The sequence below is a fragment of the Gopherus flavomarginatus genome, chromosome 3 (assembly GCF_025201925.1).
Source record: "Gopherus flavomarginatus isolate rGopFla2 chromosome 3, rGopFla2.mat.asm, whole genome shotgun sequence".
Classification (NCBI taxonomy): domain Eukaryota; kingdom Metazoa; phylum Chordata; order Testudines; family Testudinidae; genus Gopherus; species Gopherus flavomarginatus.
The window spans coordinates 180,013,606-180,035,633 of record NC_066619.1 but is presented as its reverse complement, the minus strand read 5'-3'; the positions used below and the strand labels follow the sequence as shown (position 1 = coordinate 180,035,633).

Sequence of the window (22,028 nt, the reverse complement as noted above, 5' to 3'; positions counted from 1 at the left end):
CAGTCTGATGGATCTATCCATCTAAAGGCCGTGAATAATATTGTATGTGTGGGTGCATGCACCAACATGTATACTCTTCACTTTCTTTTAAAAAGGTTGGTCCCACTTCCTTTTCAGTTGGTGCTTTTCAGCACTTTCAAAAGTTACAAGAATTGTCTCTGCCTAAAACACAGACATACTGACAGAAAGAACAGTCTGAAAGGGGTTGGGGTGGGGGGCACTCTACTGAGCTGCTGCTGTAGGGTTTGAGAGCAGAGAAATAGTTTTTCTCTCTTTCCCCATCAGTGTGTCCTGGTTTAATTGATGGGTCTGGGTGAGATGCATTGCAGATCTTGTTGAATAGAGAACTGAATCATTCAAGCTGGCTGAGTCTTTTAAATGGGCTCCGTGAAGAAAGGGTCCCAAAGATACACCTTTTATATTTTAGTGGGACTGAATTAACAAATTATTAACTGTTTTATTATTTCTACTGTGGTAGCCCCAATAATAAATGTGTAAGCTGATTAGTGTAGAGCTGGTCAACATGATTTGAATTTTTCAAATGTTAACAATTTTTTTCAGAGTTTTCGGGTAGGGTGTAGTTAAAATTTCTTCCATTTTTTGACCTGCGTACAGAGCTGGCCACTTTTATTTTAAATTCAAACATTTCATAATTTTTTTCACCATTTTTAAACCTGCTGTAAGTTAGTGTAAATGTGTATGTACCTCTCCTTTCTATTGGATAGATTCAAAACTACTAAACTTTTAGTCATAGGTCCCTAATGCCAACAGCTAATGATGATTTTTCCTGTATTACAAGCCCTATGTTTCTGGAGCAGCGGGACCAGGGTTGTATCATCACTACTGCCATGAAGTTCCAAATGGCCATAGGGCCTGATTGAAGTCAATATAAAGGGTCATATGGACGTCAGTAGATTTTGGATCAGGGCTTTAGTGTGCTGAATAGTGACCTCCGTTAAGAATTAGGTGGCTGCAGATGTGCTACAGTATCTTTTGTATACTCCTCTTCAGTAATGAAACTTCAAACTGCTTGTAATTTGTTTTGTCTCGTTATAGATAACTATTTTGTATCTTAGCCATTACTCTTGATTTTCAGTAAATGAGCAGACTTTACATTTTTATTTGATTATTTTAATCTATTTGTAATATGAATACAGTTGTGTGGGTTTTGTTTTGTTTTGTTTTTCAGATATTGCCATTGGAAATCTGAATTCTTCTTCTAAGTTACTATATCAGGTAGAAATTAAACAGGTAATGGATATAGTAATGATCACAACATCATATAGCGAGTTTAGAGATTGTACTATGCCATGCATAGTTAGCATACAGCTAACTGAAAATGAGGACTTATGGATAATATATCAAATTCACTTTAACAAACATCAGTTACTTACTGCAATGGTTACATGAGCTGTTAAGGATTGCTTTCAAAACATGTCCTTCCTCCCTTGGAACACAGGTAATTATCAAGACAGGCAGAGTGAAAGTCCTAAACCATGAACTCTGTGGTCAGATTTCCTAGACCGGTGGTTTTCAAACTTTTTTTCATTTACAGATCCCTACAAACTTTTGAATGGACTTGCAGACCCCTTTGGAAATATCAGGCATAGCCTGCAGACTGTAGGGGTCCACATACCACAGGTTGGAAATCACTATCATAGACATGTTTGAAGACTGATTGGTCTTTTGGCCTTATTTTGTATGACAAGCATTGTTGTTTCTCTTTAGTATTTGTGCAATGGATACAAGCAAGAAATAGAAGTTTCTAAAACTTTCCCAAAACTGGAATGTGGAGACATCAAGATTTTTATTGTACTGTCTACTTGAAATGAAAAGAGATCAACCCATTGGTGGATCTAGAACTGATCCTGTGGTCCTGGTGTTGGCGGACAACCAGTATTCACAACTGAGACAGGACATTATTACAATCCTAGAATCCAGTAGATTTCAGTATAACATGGAAACTGCAACTGGCAAAGGTAATATTCCAAGTCTTATCAGTAAAGGAAGGGGGAAATATGCACTATTTATGGAAAATATTTTAAAATTTGTGAATATGGATCTATTGCACTGAGACATTTTGGACAGACAGTATGTGGATTACAATGTTCTCATGGCTGGTTTTCATAAAACCAATGAGGACATTTTGCTTAGTGCTCACGTAAAAGGCTTTCCATTGCACCTGTATAAGAATTTAAGCCTTAAGGACTGTTGTGTAAACCACCGTTCTCCTTTACATCATATTACCAAAGCTTCAGAAATTGTAAAGGGTCTACTAATTGTAACGGGTCTTGAACTTTTGGCTGCACAAGCTAATCTTTATAGATGCTGTCTCTTTCCTGTCAGGGAAAAAGCTCACATTGTCCTTCAATGGTACATCCTTGAGAACATAGATGACATCTTTTTTGGGAAGGAGGGTATGAGGATATATGTCAAGGATGTGATGCTAAGAACGAGAATTTATTAAAGAGTATAATCTTAATTGCTGTGGCTTATAGAGTAATTACATTTTACTGCAAAAAATATAGTGCCAAGCAGTGATTGTGAACTATCAACTATACATACAATGACTACCTCTAGCAGTAATGTCAAAGGCACAGATCCTTAGCTTCATGTTTGTCTCTTTAGGTCAGCTGAGGATCTGGTCCTTGCTTACCTGGCTGTATCTAGAATTTAAGAGGCCATACATCTTTGCTTACTTTCTGTTTATGTACATACAGTTAAGTTTCTGATAAATTGTAATGTTCAAAATTCTGTATTCTTACTATCACCAGAATAAATTAATCTATGCAATTTAAATCCTGTTGAAATAAATGTTTTTTTTTCCCCTCTGACTTCAATAAAAGCAAGATTGGAACTGTCTATATTAATGTTACATACATTTAACAAATTACATAAACTAAAAACGTTGAGCATAAATAGATAAACATTGTACTCAGGTTGATATTCATTCAATATAAAGATCGCATAGAGCCTAGAGATAATATAATTGAAGCATTGCTATTAGGTTTTTAAAAAAATTGCAGTGAAAATGTAAGAACATTTGTTGTGCCGAGTTCTCATAAGCTAATGACAGCTTCACTTATGTAAAAAGATGTGCACATTTTACAGTAGTTTGCTAAAAATAAAGATGAGGTAACATTTTCAATTTTATTCAGATTAAGATCATATATATGCACCTTGAAATTCTCACATTAGTTAATTTTAACAAAATTAACATTACTCAGGAACCAACCTTCAGCCTTTACTCATGTAAGTAATCCTTAGTCAAACAATAAATAATGGGACTTTTCAAGGACTAATCATGTGAAAATTGGACTTCTTACATGGGTAAGAATTACTCGTGAAAAATATCAACTTAATCCTTCTTTGTTAATTTGTTTTCTGACAACCATTTTATTAACACAGCTAGTTATTTGTGCAGTGCTAACAGTGGGCAGATTCCTTCCTAGGTGATCAGTTTATTCCCCAAAACTTAATATGAATCAAATCATGTGACTAGGGACAGGAAAAAGTATGAGTTGGAAAAGATCAGAAGTTATTTTTCCACCTTGAGAAGCAGGCTCAGTCCTTGTGTTAGCATGTGTCAGGTACATTTTTCGAGCCCTGGCAATTAAGAAAATCTCTTCAGAAAGGCCTTGTCCTATCTGTCTTTCCTCTTTTTTGGTCCTTTGGAGATAACTGCCAAAACCACTGATAGTTATTTTAAAGATTATAAAGCAGCTCAAACACTGATTACTTCAACAGGACCAATTCCTATGAGTAGAAGTGTCAGCTTTTGGAGAATTTTATAAAGTATTTTCAGCAAATCAGTTTTCCCTCTGCCAGGCAAAAAGAAGCCTACTGATACTGAGTACCTCATTGCTGCATGTGGGTTTGGAGACCAAGGGCCTTATCTTGAATGGGCAGGACCTGCACCATTTCAGAGCCTCTTTGACTTTATTAAGGCTGCATGCAAGGATAAGGTCCGACTTGCAGTCTTGGGGCTTTAGAACGTGACATGTCCTAGTAGAACCTCTTGTCATGAGCCATGCCCGGGTATAGCTTGTTAGGTTTGGACATCTAGGGTGAAATTTTCCACTGAAGTCAGTGGCAAAACTCTAGTAGGAGTGCAGGATGTCAACCTTCATATTCAGTAAAGATATTCTTTACACTGGATGTCTCCTCAAACAGTATTTTAAAGTAGTGTTGTTGCTATATCACAGAGAGATATGTACAGCAAAAATCTAATATTTGAACTACAAAAATGAGTTTAAGGATGAGAACGAAACAATATTTAAGGTTCTCTGTATCAGTACTCTTACTATCTGTTAGTTTCTCAAATTAGCCTTCAATGTTTGTGTGCATGTTTGGCCTTATCTGCATTGTGCACTAGCACTGGTTATGCTGTAGCACCGATGGCCAGGTTGTCTAAATGCTGAACTCGCTAGAGCTCTCAGACTGATGATCTAGTCCTAAAAATTCAATTTATACATAAACTCTGCATTCATATGAGCTGCAAAAATTACAGATAACAGACAAAATGTTCAAGAGCCTAAAATTAGGGGCCTAAGTCTATATTCAGACATTAGAAGACTGGATTGTCGAAAATGCTTGAGTGATTTAGGAGCACACATTGAATTCAATAGGACTTGTGCAACTAAATTATTTAGGCACTTTTTAAAATGTCATTTTTAGCTGCTTAAATGTGGATTTAGGTGCCTAGTTTAAGGCTCGGGCTTTTGAAAATTGTGGCCCTTTTCTTCAAACCTGTATGACTCATGCTCTAATATTTTGACTGTGCTGTAGTTTCTCATTACTATTTACTAGATGCATATGTTCATCAGAGAGATCCACTCAAGAATGGAAAAATCATGAAAGGGACTCTTTGGGTTTCCATAGATCTCTTGTTAAAAATCTGCCACCATGCTGAAGAGAAGTTTTGGATGTTTTTCTTGCCTGTCATGTAATTGACCCTACTCTGTGGACTGTTAAATTATCCTGGAGATTATAAATATACAGAGAGAGAAAAATATTCCCCCCCCTTCCCTCCAAAAAAAGCAGTTTTGTAGCCTTTATAGTGGACCAGATTGTGCCAGATGGTAGAAACTTTAAAAAACATCGCTGGAGGAGAAAAGCCCCAGATCCTCCTAAAAGGTCTTTTCCTTCTTTTTAAGTTCCATATGTTGAACACTCTGCCATATTGTCAGTTTTTTCAGCATGTTTTTCAGAAAAAAAACACTCTCAGTAAAAAGAGCAGCTTCATATGTTTGTTTGCCCAGTAATATTGCCTCTTTCCTTGGTTCTCCTCTTCTCTACAAGTACATGCATCAGATTACATTGGTTTGTAACAAGCTAAGGAGGAAAACATTTGTTAAATTACTAGCAGTATTTCACTGTTGTGATCTTTCCCTACTCTCACTTGTGGAGCTAGAAGTTTAGTTCCAGAGCCTTCTGTGGTGAATATTTTCCAAGATGGTTTGCTAGCTTTCCTGTTGTATTCAGCTGCCAAAACGTCATGTTAGTTTTCCAAAATGAAAACAACCAGTAGTTGGTTGAAGAAGTTCCTTCTTTTTGTTCAAGGGCAATAAGATTGCTTGATCAGAGATTTTTTTTTTTACAGTGTTGTTGAATATTATAAGGTTCTCTGCACCTGTTCAGCAGCTAGCTATGCAGCCTCCTGTGGAAGGAGTTCCGTAGGATGCCCTTTAAAACCTCACCAGATAGTGAGAAATAGATGGTGCTATAATAAAGTTGATAATATTGGTCTATGTAGAGAAATAGAGAAGTCATTACAGATAGTCTTATAAAGAGGCTAATACATTTTATTAACACGTAGAAATTAAAAAAAAACACTGGATGGAATCTGACAAGATATGTGAAATTACTTTTTGTCATTTTAATTAATTTGCACCCACGTCTGGTAGATAATTTCGTGCCACAAATAATTGATCAGGGACTGAAGTAGAAATGAACAATTCAGGCTGTGGTTTAAAGGGAATTAATTCTTAATTAAGTTGGCTTACTTTGGATTTTTATCTTTAGGGAAAATCAGCTGCTAAGCATTTGAGATATCTTCACTTAATTTAATATGAGGAAAAGCTTTCATGAGAGATTTAAGGCACTTTGCACATTAAGTAGATCAGGATGAAGTACCTGAATCAAAGGTCAGGAACAGAATTCATGTTGACATTTAGGGGTGTAGTATATTACACTTTTCAATATTACAAGAATCACCACTGGATGGGATCGATCTCAATTTATGCCAAGGAGTGAAGTAAAGCTGTGAAGTCCAGAAGTCTGTGTTTGTAGAGGAAGACATGAATTAGTCCAAAAGAGATTTTTGTGTGTGAAGAAATGCTCTTTTTTGTTTTCCTTATATATTTCTATTCAGAATTTCCAGAAAATGTAAATAATTTTTTGTCTTTCAAATACAATATGCAGATATCTATTTTAATTTTTTTTTACTGGCACTTTAGACATTGCTCAGATAAGTATTACTTCCTTAAATTCTGCATTTAGACTTATACTTATTCATTATCAATTGTTAACAAATGGATTTTTGTGCTAATTTTCAGACCTACTTTACAACACAATGGCATCCCTTTGACCAGATCAGACTCTTGCAGGTTGTTTCTGTTAGGTAAGTTAATGATGGAGTTGGAGATCTCTGATGCAATCCTTTTATTTACAAAAAATATACAAGACGTTTTTTCCCTGAGCACAAGAGGAATCAAACAGCAGGAGACAGTTTCTTTACTCACAGCTCCAAGCCATTTTTAGGCAGTGCTCAGCCCTAAAAGTTCTGTTTCTCGGTTTTTCTTAGGGCCATGCTCCCGCACATAGGTGCTGATTCTGAAAAAAATTAATGCTTAGCACCCACCAGCAGCCATGCTCCTCTCCCTTCCCCCACTCCTGCCCACTGGCAGTCCCCGCTGATCAACTTCTCCCCCACCTCCTGAGCACGGCAGAGCAGCTGTTCAGCGACATGCAGGAGGTGCTGGGAGGGATGGGGAGGAGCAGGAATGGGGCACACTCAGGTCAAGGGGCAGAATGAGGTAGAGCGAGGGTGGAGTAGGGCCAGGAAGAGGCAGGGTGGGGGTGAGTCCTTGGGGGGAATGAGTAGAGTGGGGACAGGGCCTGGGGATGAGTGGGGGTTGAGCATCCCTGGGGAAAATTAGAAGCCAGCGTCTGTGATCTAGCACTTATTTAGGCTGTGTCTGGTGCCCCCATGCTGCATCCTTTCTCAGCTTCTCTGGTCTTCCTGATATTTCTCTCACAGGCACACAAACCTTTACAGGACAATAGCCAGCAAAACCCCTTCACCCACATGTGCCTTGCATGGGCCATTGTTTTGGGAGGTGAGCTGCCCATGTTCTGGGGTGGAGGTTCCTATTGTTTTAGCTATCTAGTTATGTAAAGGAGCTTAATGGTTTCTCACAACTATTTTAAATGAAAGGTGTTGGTTCTATCTCTGTTTCAAAGAGGTTTAACCCAATCATAAACCTGGAAAAAGACTATCTAAAAATGAATATGAAGGAAGGTTTAGATATTTATTTCAAGTAATTGCAGCATTTTCTAATGATACATTTCAGAATTTATTTTAAGCTATAAATATATAGATCTCTAAAAATCTAGTAGCATCAGCCAAGGTGAAAAAAAGAAGTACACTGACGGATTTACAAAGGTTTTAATGTGTAATTATGGACCATATTTTTAAATGTATTTAGGTGCCTAAAAATTTAGATAGACTTGCTAAATTGACCCCCACTGCATCGTTTGCAGCAGCGTCGATCCCCGGCAACTGTAGATATGGCCAAGTGTCTATGGTGCTTACCTTCCACCCTGAGGAATCCCTTTGCAGAAGTCCCCACTATTCAGCTGAAATGGCACAGGTATATTAACATTGTTGCATGCACGGAGGTTAGTATTGTCCCTTGTTGTTTTTCTGTCCTGATATACTTGCCAGCACAAGGAGAGGGTTGTGATGTCATTGATTCTGATGTGCCCTCCCCCTCTTGCTCTCTCATCTCTCTCTAGACCACAAATTTATAAAATTAAGTGTGTAACATGATTAATTTCTTAAAGAGTTTGCAGAGATCAGGAACTGGGGCAGTCCTGCCAACTTATGATTTTATTGCATGTGTCTTGAAGTTACATATTAAAAAAAACAAAACCCTGTGAATCATTTAAAGCAGAGGTAGGCAACCTATGGCATGCGTGCCAAAGGCAGCATATGAGCTGATTTGCAGTGGTGCTCACACTGCCTGGGGCCTGGCCACCAGTCTGGGGGGCTTTGCATTTTAATTTAATTTTAAATGAAGCTTCCTAAACATTTAAAAAAATCTTATTTACTTTACATACAACAATAGTTTAGTTATATATTATAGACTTATAGAAAGATATCTTCTAAAAACGTTAAGGTATTATTGGCACACAAAACCTTAAATTAGAGTGAATAAATGAAGACTCGGCACACCACATCTGAAAGGTTGCCGACCCTTGATCTAAAGTATGCTTCTAGCCCTCTTGGTTGTGAAGAAAGGCTGGGAAATGTGAATCCTAAAGACTCAAAAGACAGAAGGCAAATAAAAAGACCCAAACTCTATTATTTTTAAAAATCTTATGATGTTAAGCTAATCTCATGATTTTTTGGGCATCACCCAATTTCTTAACTCTTGGGGTTGTCAACACTGCTGAGGACACAAAGAGAAGTTTAAGGAGTCTGAAGTTGAAGATGTTTCTTTGGCACTTCCTGGATAAAAAGACATTTTCTCATTGCCACCAAATGTGTTCTTGTAAGTGGAAGGCATTGAATGAAATTATTTCAATAGATACAAAAGCAATTTTAAAAACTTCTTAGAAAAAGCACTCTTTTCATTCTGTTCCTTTTCAGGCTGCAAGGCAGTTGCAAAATAAATAATTTAAGAAGGAAAAATAAACGAGAATAATAATATACCATCCTTTCTTTCACCATATGAGAGTGGGCCATTTTAGTTTTCATGTTCTCCCCTTGACTGACAAAGGAAGTTCTTGTATTTTCCTTGGCACTTATCAGCCTATTTAATGACTCCAGCTAGAGGTAGTTTAACCTTTAATTAAAATACAATTTTCAGTTTTTTTAGTATGTTAATGAGACAGCAAAAATGAATTCATTGAGAGAGGAATGGATATCTAGACCTTACAGCAGTGGAAGTTAGAGGCTCATTAGCAGCTAATTATGCAAAACACAGTAGATAAATAAACCTATTATGATGTAAAAAAAGCCTCTGTGCATTACAGTCTATATTGGGTAAGATATAATGTCTTACTGAAATTATTAATGACATATTTAACAGTAACACAGCTTGAATCACAATTGCTTTGCAGGTACAAGCTTGAAGGCAAGGAAATATAACCACAAACTATAGTTGCTGGTTCTGTGGTCAGTATGACAATCTCAGAAATATTAGAAGGAACTTGTATGTTTTATGGATAGCAACAGTCAATTTCTGAATAGGGCAGAGTTTAACATTTGGTATTATAGCCAAGATTTTCAAAAGTGACTAGTGATTTTGGAGCTAGATCAACAGAGGGAGTTAGGTGCGTTTTGCCACTTTAGGCATATAAATTCAAAATTTAAATCCTCAAAAGCCCCACTCGTGTCACTTAACCTTCCCAAGCCTCCTAAGGGATTTCATCAGTGGAAAATTATTTATTTATTTGTTTATTATTACATGCACACAGTCCTCACACCCAGGCCTAAAACTAAGCCCAGGCAGGATCCTCAAACTAGATGTCACCCTGCCCATTTTGCCTATAGAGTCCAATCCAGTAGCCAATCTACTGAGACCACCTAACAGATTGGGCCCCATACAAAATGCCACCAATGCTGGAGGACGAAGTGTTGGTGGTACCCATTCTACCTTATTTTAGCCCAGTGATTAGAGCACTCACTCAGGATGTGGGAGATGCAGTATCTGTTTCTCCCTCTGGCTGGTGGGAAGCAGGGATTTGAATTCATCTCCCACAGGACTACAGAATCATTCTCACTCTGTCTCTGCTTTAATGCATATTTAATTATTTATTTATTCAAAGTGGAATGGCCTCAACAGAACAGATTGAGAGAGCCCCACATTAAAATATCCCATAGTCCATTGGGAAGTGGGAAACCCCAGTTCAAATCTTTTCTCCTCAATAGGCAGAGGGGGAAATTAGATAAGGGTCTCCTATAACCTGAGTGAATGTTCTAATCACTGGGCTAAAGGTGATGAGGGAGGAGTTCATTGTTGTCCTCCTCAGCCATTTTGTGTAGAGTTAGGCAGGTGCCTGCATTGTTCTTCCAAGAAATGGTAAGGTGCCTCTATATCTGGAGAGGGCACCTAATTCTCCCTATGCATTGTATCATGAGCATAGCGACCTAATTCAAGGCTGTAGATTCCACGAGGTGGTACAGTGCCTAGAAATTATGCTGGGTGAATCTAGCCCATGATGCTGTTTTTGGGTCCAAGTTGATATATCTTAAAAGATCCTGATTATCTGAAAGTACTGAGCAGCCATCCTCTGAAAACCAAGCCCAGGTGTCTCAAGTCTGGCACCCCAAATCACTAGTTACTTTTGAAATCTTGCCCACATGTGACTTAGAAAAAAAGTGGTTCAGTAGATATAAATGGCCATAAAAGTGTACACAGCCAGACTGAAATGTACACAAAACACAAAGTTGTTAAAGGTAATTATTAATTTACAAAGGCACACAGATGCTTGAGGAAGATATAGTTGAAACACTGGGTTCATAGTGGGTTCAACAACATCCTTGGTAAAACAAAAACTAAAGATTTTTTTTTCACTGCCAAGCAGACAAGTGGGAGACCTAATAATAATAATTATGAAGAAACAAGATTATGGAAGTCCTACTAAGATTAAAGATATAAACTACAATATTAAAATATGAGGACATAGATATAGTACAATGAGAAACAGTCTCAGTGGTAGTGGAGATATGACTGAAGGAAGATATTAAATTTAGGGAGACAAATAATATACTGAATGTGGAGTTGATCTAGCACATCACAGTTAATTTGGATATAAGTAGGAAAAATATTGTGGGGGAAAAAAGAAAGGGTGAGAAGGGAGATGAGAGGTTTATGCAAATAGAAAAGGCCTGTAAAATGACTTGACCATTAGTCATGATGATTCCAATTACCATTATATTGACTAGGAACCACAGAATAAATTAGATGTTTAAAAATACAAAAAGAGCTATTTCCTTGCTCAATTTGTTCAGAGTCAACAAGCTCAGAGCCTGTTCCAGAAAATTGTTTTTGGTGTGAGTACCAGGATAGAAGCAAATGAAGGTCTTGTTATGGGTACGTAAACTGAACTGCTTTTTAGCTGTTCTGTGCTTTATTTTTCACCTGTAACATTTGGTTGTCTTGTCTATAGGCATTTTTTGTGCCACAGAGTAAGTCTTCCATTCTTTATTGCATCCATTTATTTTTCTGAGAAGCACTGCATACTGGATAAATAAAAAAAAGGAGACCAGAATAGCCTCAGTTATAGGCTACAGCTAGGAAATAGTAGAAGTTTTGTTACTTTGTTTCTGTATATAAGACAAATGCTTTATTAGGAACTTAAGATCACTATTGCTGATCAGTAAGATATCATATTTTTATATGCCATAAGATATAGCATATTTTTATGCTATATCTTATGGCATTCTCCAGCAGAATTGATATTAAATTCTGTGGAATGGTGTGAAGGGACATGCCCTCACTCTGGTGGAGAAGAGATTAATGAGCTCTTCTGGGCCTGTTAACAAGGTACACCTGCAAAGTTTGTTCTGCCTAGAGGTAGAGGAGCTTAAAAAGTGAAAATCTACCATGTGCAAAAAAAAGGAGGAGGGCTGCCCCACCTCAGAGACTGATGACAACAGAGATAGGTCAGCTGAGAAAGAGACAGTATGTCCCCAGAGGAGGGACTGGAGATAGACCCCACTAAGACTCTGATAGAACAAGCTCATACAGCTGATTCCAGAAAGACAGCCTGGGAGACAGGCCACCTTTTCCTTTCTCTGTTTCCTTCTGATTCCCTCTCTCATAAGGAAAAGAGAGGATCCTCTTTGTGTCTTTTTATTTGACTCAGGGAACCCCTCATGTGCTATGAACTGAGGGGAGAGGACAGCATAAATGACTAACAGTGAGGTCAGCAGGGGGTGTGAGGGATCCTCAACACCCCACAAATGGTCCAAAATATTATCTATAGGCTATTTCTAGGAAGGGGGTTCTGTGATATGGACACTGTTAGATATGTGCTCTGCACGACATTGTAATCTGTCCCCAAAAGGCTAACTATGTCTGATGAATTAGCTCAAACTCACGATGAGTTAGTTCAAACATAATTTGTGCTTTGTATTCCTGTTGTCTAAAATGGACAAAATATGTACATTTTTGCTCGTAATATTCTTCTCTGCCTCTGTCAAAATCTGAAGATATTCTTACTGAACGAAGAGCTGGTTAGACTGCTGCTTTTTATCTAATCAAATCCTCAGAGTTTCTGTGTTTTTAAATAAAAGTTAAGGATTGGCTAAGGAATTCCAGGTAGGTGCTTTGTGATTCTTCAACACACGACAGGCAATTTAGAGCTGGCCTACCCAGGGAAGTTAAGTTTCAGAGTGGTAGCTGTGTTACTGTGTAACAGCAAAAAGAATGAGGAGTACTTATAGCACCTGAAAGACTAACACATTTATTTGAGCATAAGCTTTTGTGGGCTAAAACCCACTTCATTGGATGCATGCAGTGGAAAATATAAGAAGACGATATATATAAAAAGAGGACATGAAAAAATGAGTGTTACCATACTAGTTATAACAAGAGTAATCAATTAAGGTGGGCTATTATCAGCAGGAGAAAAAAAAAACTTTTGTAGTGATAATCAGGATGGCTCATTTCCAACAGTTGACAAGAAGATGTGAGTAACTGTAGGGGGAAAAAATAGCATGGAGAAATAGGTTTTACTTTGTGTAATGACCCATCCACTCCCAGTCTTTATTCAAGCCTAGTTTAATGGTGTCCAGTTTGCAAATTAATTCCAATTCTGCAGTTTCTCGTTGGAGTCTGTTTTTTAAGTTTTTTTTGTTGGCGTATTGTGACTTTGAGGACCAGGGAGGTAGAAGTGTTCTCCGACTGGTTATTGAATGTTATAATTCTTGACGTCCGATTTGTGTCCATTTGTTCTTTTGCTTAGAGACTGTCCGGTTTGGCCAATGTACAAGGCAGAGGGGCATTGCTGGCACATGATGGCATATATCACATTGGTAGATGTGCAGGGAAGTTAGTGTGTAGTATGCTAGAGTGTGGATTTAAAGCATGCTAGCTACTTTGTCCTAACACTCTGTGTGGACGCTCTGACTCTGCACTAAGAATGCCATCAGGCTGTTTAGTTTAATACACTTTAAAAGTATATTAATCTAATATGCACAAAGGCTTCACTAAAAAGGTTCCCTGTCTCATAACAATATATTGAGCTTAATCCTATACACTTCTAGTGTTGAGAAAGCGACTGAATCCAACAGAGTACAATGTGGTACAAATGAATTTTAATGAACAGTTTTAAAAACAGAAATAATCTCACAGCATTCCTTGATTATGAGTACCTGCATTATTAATCACTGTAATTTATGTTGCTATTTTAGTAGCACCTATATACAGTATCACAATCCAACACAGGGGTCTGAAGGTGCCTGGGATTCATTTAGTGCCTGGAATTCTCATTTAAGACACCCCTTTCCTGGAGGCAACCATACATTGGCCTGCAGCCCTTTGTCCATAACCTGCAGTGGTGTTCAGGCCCTTCCATATAGTACCCCTATTACGGGCCACTGCAGGCTGTCCACCAGTTGCAGCTACCACTGGCCCCCTTTGCCAGCAACCAGCTGCTTCCCAGCCTGGCTCTCAGCTCTTCAGTCCTACCTCGAAGCTGCTTGGGCTTCTCTCCACAGCTAGATTCCATGATTCTGCCTCCACATCCTACTCAACTACAGCCTTTGTCTCCCTCCTGAACCAGGTCCCCCTGACTTTGGCTGGAGGGATTATGGTCTTCAGCCCTCTGCTAGCTGGATGTTGAGATGGGAGTTAACACAATGCCCACTAAGGAGACAAGAGGTTCATTAATATATTGATGCTAACTTTGCAAAAGAAAAAGTCAGAAAGTGAGAATCGGGAAGAGGTAGAGAACAAAAGGCAGCCAGATAACTAGAAAACTTTCTAAATGGGAAAAATACACAGACTGGTATTATAAAGTTTGATGTTAGAATACTAATTTTTTATTGTTTATGGCTGATATGGAAGATGGTGCTAGAAGGCAAGATACTTCAATTTGAAGACAGTAGTAAATGAGGATAGCAAACCAGAAGAAGAAGGCATACAGAAAGATTTAGATCATTTAAGTATCTGGATTAATAGAGTGAAAATGGCTAACTATTGGATAAACAAAGGTAAATATTGAATAATGAATCCTCTTAGATCAAGGAATTAAAGATATACTATCTGCTAAAGAGAAATGTGCTGTAGTATTCTGGCCAGCAAGATGATTTAGCAATTATAAAGTCCCTCAAATCAAGGAAGTGTAAGCATTAAACCAGACTGACATATACCAGAACATACAGTTTATTTTTTTTTAAATTCAGTCCAATGACCGATTAGAATATTTACACTAATTTGTAATATGCAAGCCACAGACACAAAACTAATTGATAGATTTCTGCCAGGCTTTTCAGAGTTATCACTACTAATTGGCTGTCTCGTGAAATAAAGTACAGGGAGGGGGAAAATTCCCAAACTTCTTAGTTTGTGGAGAAAACAGATTACGATATAGACCATTTAAAGTTCTTAAAACATTCAATATGGAAAATGTGCACAGTGCAGAATCTTGCAACAAAGCAATAAGAATGCAGTGTGGCTAGGTACAAGTCAAATGGAAATAAGGAAACTAAGAGTGGGTACAATGGTCCCAGGAGTGTCTCTCTTACTAGGATATGTACAAGCCCTATTGGGATATGTATATACAGCGACTTAGATAAAAATCTACAACTTCAAAGTTAACCAACACAAAGTCTTCACATTAGATCTCATCAGAGAGACATGTACAAACAGATGTTCTTTAGTTAAATTAATCCACTAGCATTATAATTAGCTCATACTTTTTAAAAAAAATGTTTTTAATCTTGTTTCTTTTATGTTGAAAGTTTCCCAGAATGAATCCACTGTTTTGTTTTTTCCTTCATCTACATTTTTGCTCTGCGTCCAGTAATTAGATTTTTCTTTAAAGACTCCAGTCCTTCAGTTCTTGTTTACAGGAGTATCACTATTGGTTTAAATATTCCTGCTTAGATAAGGGCTTCAAGATCATACATTTAAGGCTAGATTGGCCTTAGCCCATGGGTGGGTGAGCAGAGGGAAGAAGAAAAGAATTATTCCCCCACATATTCTTTCCTTCTGCTCTACAAGGAACATGAACAATGTCAGTGTCTGTGGGACTGACCCTCCTGACTCCTTCATAGGTGGAAAATGTTCAGAAGGGGTTTGAGAAGAAGGATGCAGCAACATAGAGTGAGCCAATCTCCATACCTTCTCCTGGTGGTGATGACACATTATACATATTCCCCCTGAGTGCTGGGGAGAGATTATGTTCCATTACTGAGGGCTGGTGCCTCTCTGCCCTGCCTCAGTCCAGCCCTTAATCTATGACATGATCTTCTGGTAAGTGTGATGTTTTGATTGTATCCAATTTCTTGTTCATTATTTTAAGTCACTGAAATATTGTCTGTGCAATTCACTTCAGAGCAAGCATTAGGGGCTGAATTTAGGTGTTATCTATATAGTAGTAACTCATATTTTGGACACTTATGTTAACTCCAGATAAAAATTGCATATACAGCTTCTAACGGTACTGAACAAATTGCATTTTATGCCCCATCTGTTTTTTTTCCCTCTGGATTTAAAGGAGAGGGTACACATAGAATGGAGAATTGTTGGAAGTATTATGGAATATTTTGTTTTAATCAAGGACTGTTGGTCTATAAAGACCGTTATCCTCCTCTTGATATAGGAGAGAAGGAATCACCTTCTACAGCAGAGGAGGAGAAGCCTCTTACCCCTAAGGCTAGGAGATCTGCTGCCAAGACTGCAAATAGGAAAAGTAGAGTAGTGGTGGTTAGACATTCTCTGCTGAGGAGGACGGAGGCACTCATCTGTCTCCCTGACATTTCATCTCGAGAGGTATGCTGCCTGCCGGAGGCCTGTATATGAGATATTACAGAGGCATTGTCGAAGATTATCCATTCCTCTGACTACTACCCCATGCTATTCATCCATGTGGGCACAAATGATATTGCAAGGTGTGACACTGAGTGGATCAAGAGTGACTACAGGACTCTGGGAGTATGTGTGAAGGAGTTTGGAGCACAGGTGGTATTCTCTTCAATCTTTCCTGTCAAAGGTAGGGGACCGAGCAGAGACAAGTGCATCATGGAGGTGAATGCCTGGCTGCAAAGATGATGTCACCAGGAGGGCTTTGACTTCCTTGACCACAGGATGCTATTCCTGGAAGGACTTTTAGGCAGATATGGCGTTCACCTTCCTAGGAGGGGAAATACCCTATTTGGACACAAACTGGCTAACCTAGTGAGGAGGGCTTTAAACTAGGTTCGACGGGGACAGGTGAGCAAAGCCCACAAGTAATTGGAGAACATGGAAACCTGGGAGATGGGTCGGAAATAGGAGGGAACGTGAGCTATAATGGCAGAGAGAAAGGAGGGTCAGTGCAAAACTGGGAGGTAAGATCAAATCAATATCTTAGATGCCTATATACAAATGCGAGAAGTATGTGTAATAAACAGGAAGAACTAGAAGTGCTAATAAATAAATACAACTATGACATTGTTGGCATCACCAAAACTTGGTGGGATAATACACACGATTGGAATGTTAGTATGGATGGGTACAGCTTGCTCAGGAAGGTTAGACAGGGGAAGAAGAGAGGAGGTGTTGCCTTATATATTAATAATGTATACACTTGGACTGAGATGGAGATGGATGTAGGAGACGAAAGTGTTGAGAGTCTCTGAGTTAGGCTAAAAGGGGTAAAAATCAAGGGTGATGTCATGCTAGGAGTCTACTACAGGCCACGTAACCAGGTGTAAGAGGTAGATGAGACTTTTTTAAACAATTAACAAAATCATCCAAAGCCCAGGATTTGGTAGTGATGGGGGACTTCAACTATCCAGATATATGTTGGGAAAATAACACAGAGGGGCACAGACTATACAATAACTTCTTGTTCTGCATTGCAGACAACTTTTTAGGTTGAAAAAGCTACTGGGGGGAAGCTCTTCTAGATTTGATTTTAACAAATAGGGAGGAACTCGTTGAGAATTTGAAAGTGGAAGGCAGCTTGGGTGAAAGTGATCATGAAATCATAGAGTTCACAATTCTAAGGAAAGGTAGAAGAGAGTACAGCAAAATAGAGACAATGGATTTCAGGAAGGCAGATTTTGATAAACTTAGAAAGCTGATAGGTAAAGTCCCATGGGAATCAAGACTGAGGGGAAAAACAACTGAGGAGAGCTGGCAGTATTTCAAAGGGACACTATTAAGGGCCCAAAAGTAAGCTATTCCACTGGGTAGGAAAGATAGCAAATGTGGCAAAAAACCACCTTGGCTTAACCACGAGATCTTGCATGATCTAAAAAATAAAAAGGAGTCATATAAAAAATGGAAACTAGGACAAATTACAAAGGATGAATATAAGCAAACAACACAGGAATGCAGGGGCAAGATTAGAAAGGCAAAGGCACAGAATTAGCTTAAACTAGCTACAGGAAAAAAGGGAAACAAGAAGACTTTTTATCAATGCATTAGAAGCAAGAGGAAGACCAAGGACAGTGTAGGCCCACCGCTCAGTGAGGAAGGAGAAACAGTAACAGGAAACTTGGAAATGGCAGAGATGCTTAATGACTTCTTTGTTTCGGTCTTCACCAAGAAGTCTGAAGTGACTCACTAACATAGTGAGTGCTAATGGGAAGGGGGTACGTTTAGAAGATGAAATAAAAAAAGAACAAGTTAAAAATGACTTAGAAAAGTTAGATGCCTGCAAGTCACCAGGGCCTGATGAAATGCATCCTAGAATACTCAAGGAGCTAACAGAGGAGGTATCTGAGCCTCTAGCTATTATCTTTGGAAAATCATTGGACACAGGAGAGATTCCAGAAGACTGGAAAAGGGCAAATATAGTGCCTGTCTATAAAAAGGGAAATAAAAACAACCCAGGAAACTACAGACTAGTTAGTTTAACTTCTGTGCCAAGGAAGATAATGGAGCAAGTAATTAAGGAAATAATCTGCAAACACTTGGAAGGTGGTAAGGTGATAGGGAATAGCCGGCATGGATTTGTAAAGAATAAATCATTTTAAACCAATCTGATTGCTTTCTTTGATAGGATGACAAGTCATGGAATAAGGGAGAAGCAGTGGATGTGGTATACCTAGACTTTAGTAAGGCATTTGATATGGTCTCACATGATATTCTTATCAATAAACTAGGAAAATACAATTTAGATGGAGCTACTATAAGGTGGGCGCATAACTGATTGGATAACCGTACTCAGAGAGTAGTTATTAATGGTTGTCAATGCTGCTGGAAAGGTATAACAAGTGGGGTTCTACAGTGGTCTGTTTTGGGACCAGCTTTGTTCAATATCTTCAGCCATGACTTAGATATTGGCATAGAAGGTACGCTTATAAAGTTTGCAGATGATACCAAACTGGGAGGGATTGCAACTGCTTTGGAGGATAGGGTCATCATTCAAAATGCTCTGGATAAATTGGAGAAATGGTCTGAGGTGAATAGGATGAAGTTTAATAAAGACAAATGTAAAGTGCACCATTTAGGAAGGAACAATCAGTTTCACACATACAGAATGGGAAGAGACTGTCTAGGAAGGAATATGGTAGAAAGGGATTTAGAGGTTATAGTGGACCACAAGCTAAATATGAATCAACAGTGTGATGCTGTTGCAAAAAAAGCAAACATGATTTTGGGATGCATTAACAGGTGTGTTGTGAGAAGACATGAGAAGTCATTCTTCCGCTCTACTCTGTGCTGGTTAGGCCCCAACTGGAGTATTGTGTCCAGTTCTGAGCACCACATTTCAAGAAAGATGTGGAGAAATTGGAGAGGGTCCAGAGAAGAGCAACAAGAATGGTTAAAGATCTTGAGAACATGACCTATGAAGAAAGGCTGAAAGAACTGGGTTTGTTTAGTTTGGAAAAGAGAAGACTGAGAGGGGACATTAGACTCATAGACTTTAAGGTCAGAAGGGACCATTATGATCATCTAGTCTGACCTTCTGCACAATACAGGCCACAGAATCTCACCCATTCACTTCAATAACAAACCCCTAACCTATGTCTGAGTTACTGAAGTCCTCAAATTGTGGTTTGAAGACCTCAAGCTGCAGAGAATCCTCCAGCAAGTGACCCATGCCCCATGCTGCAGAGGAAGGTGAAAAACCTCCAGGGCCTCTGTGTCATAAACAGATAGCTAAGGGTTAATGTCTCTTTTACCTGGAAAGGAGTAACCTGAAACACCTGACCAGAGGACCAATCAGGAAACAAGATTTTTTCAAATTTGGGTGGAGGGAAGTTTTGGGTGTGAGTTCTTTGTTCTTTGTCTTGGGTCTGACCCTCTTGGCTATGAGAGTGATTTTTCTATCTCCTGGCTTTCTAATCTTCTATTTCCAAGTTGTAAGTACAAAGATAGTAAAACCATAGGTTTATATTGTTTTTTGTGTATTTACATGTGTGTAGTTGCTGGAATGTGTTAAATTGTATTCTTTTTGGATAAGGCTGTTTATTCATTTTTTTTCTTAAGCAAATGACCCTGTATTTGTCACTTTAATACAGAAAGACCATTTTATGTCCTTTTCTTTCTTTTTATATAAAGCTTTCTTTTTAAGACCTGTTGGAGTTTTTCTTTAGTGGGAACTCCAGGGAATTGAGTCTGCAGCTCACCAGGGAATTGGTGGGAGGAAGAAGTCAGGGGGAAAATCTCTTTGTGTTAGATTTACTAAGCCTGACTTTGCATACCCTCTGGGTGAGGGGGGAAAAGAGATTAGCTATCTCGGTACTTGTGTTTTCCAGGACTGGAAACAGGGAGAGTGGAGTCCCTCTGTTTAGATTCATGGAGCTTGCTTCTATATCTCTCTCCAGGAACCCAGGGAGGGAACACCTGGAGGGGAGGAGGGGAAAGGGAAATGGTTTATTCCCCTTTGTTGTGAGACTCAAGGAATCTGAGTCTTAGGGTCCCCCAGGGAAGGTTTTGGGGAGACCACAGTGGGCTAGGCACTGTATAAATCCCTGGCTGGTGGCAGCGTTATCAGGTCCAAGCTGGTAACTAAGCTTGGAGGTTTTCATGCTAACACCCATATTTTGGATGCTAAGGTACAGATCTGGGAAAAAATGTTATGACATGGTGGTAGCGCTGGGATAGACAGAATCCAGAAGCCGGTAGGAATATTATATTTTTCTTTTCTCTGCTAGGGGCTTTTAAGCAGAGAGGGTTTGGTTTTAAAAGGAACCAGAGAGAATTTTTTTTTCTGTTCTCTCCTGGCAGTAGCTTGCATATTAAGCAAGGAACCATTAAGGAACTATTAAGGGTCTTTTGTGAGTCAAGTACCCAGCACAATACCCATGCAAAGAAAGTGATTTTTCTGGTTTACTTTACATTTAAAAGATTAGCTAGAGGAAGAAAGGGAAAAAGGCACTGTTGCTAGGCAGACCCCAGGAGACAACAGAGTCAGCAGTTCAGACAAAAAACACCGGAGGGCACCACAACACAAGAAAACAGGAACCGTGCCTTCCAGGACAAAAATGGAGGCCGAAGAACAAATCAAAGTCGCAGAGCACAAGCGAGATATGGAAAAAAAAATACAGGAACTAGAAATAAAACAAAAAGAGATGGAGCTGAGGGAAAGAGAAAGAGAGGCAGCCTACAAAAGAGAGCAAGCAGCCAAAGATGCAGACCACCAAAAACAGCTGGAACTCCAGAGGGAAGCCCACCGGCAGGCCCTGGAATTAGAAAAGGCTAAGCAACATGCTCCAGCCAATCCTAACAACCCTTCGCCAATTATGGTTCCACATCCCAAGAAATTTCCCACCTACAAGGCAGGTGATGATACTGAGGCCTTCCTTGGAAAATTTTGAAATATCCTGTCTTGAGTACAGCATCCCTGAAGACCAGTACATGGTGGAATTGAGGCCACAGCTCAGTGGACCTTTAGCAGAGGTGGCAGCTGAAATGCCTAAGGAGAAAATGAACGACTATAAACTTTTTCAAACCAAGGCTAGTTACAGAATGGGGATAACCCAGGATCATGCCCGTCGGCGTTTCAGAACCCAAAAGTGGAAACCAGATGTGTCATTTCCCAAACACGCCTACTACGTTCGGAAAAATTATGAGGCCTGGATATCAGGAAACAATGTTAAATCCATAGACGAACTGCACCTCCTCATACAAATGGAGCAGTTCTTGGATGGTGTTCCTGAGGACATAACATGGTACATACAAGATGGAAAACCCAAAAATCTCACCAAGGCGGGGGAGAATGGAGCCAGATGGATGGAAGTGGCAGAAAGCAAGAAAGCTACTGTCAAGGGGAACGAATACCCCAGAGGGCACACCGACAATAAACCCTACAACCGAGGGCAACCAAAGACCCCACCTACAAACCAAGGAAAGCCACAGACACCCTATTCTTCCACCTCACCAGTCTCCAGTAACTCACCTCGACCCAGTGACCAGCCAGCTGGAAGATGCTTCAAGTGTAATGAACTGGGACATATCAAGGCCAACTGCCCAAAGAACGCCAACCGAGTGCAGTTCATTACACCATCATCACACCAAAGATCCTCAGGCCCAGATGCCTCTCAAATACCCTTGGAGCGAAGGGAAACTTTGAGAGTGGGCGGAAAGAAGGTTACTGCGTGAAGAGACACGGGGGCACAAGTGTCAGCTATC

At 39.2% G+C, this 22,028-nt stretch overlaps 1 pseudogene; it reads left to right on the top strand.

Moving 5' to 3' along the window:
- LOC127047370 (bifunctional heparan sulfate N-deacetylase/N-sulfotransferase 3-like) overlaps positions 1–22,028 on the top strand; it is an 88,101-nt pseudogene that overhangs the window by 33,067 nt on the left and 33,006 nt on the right.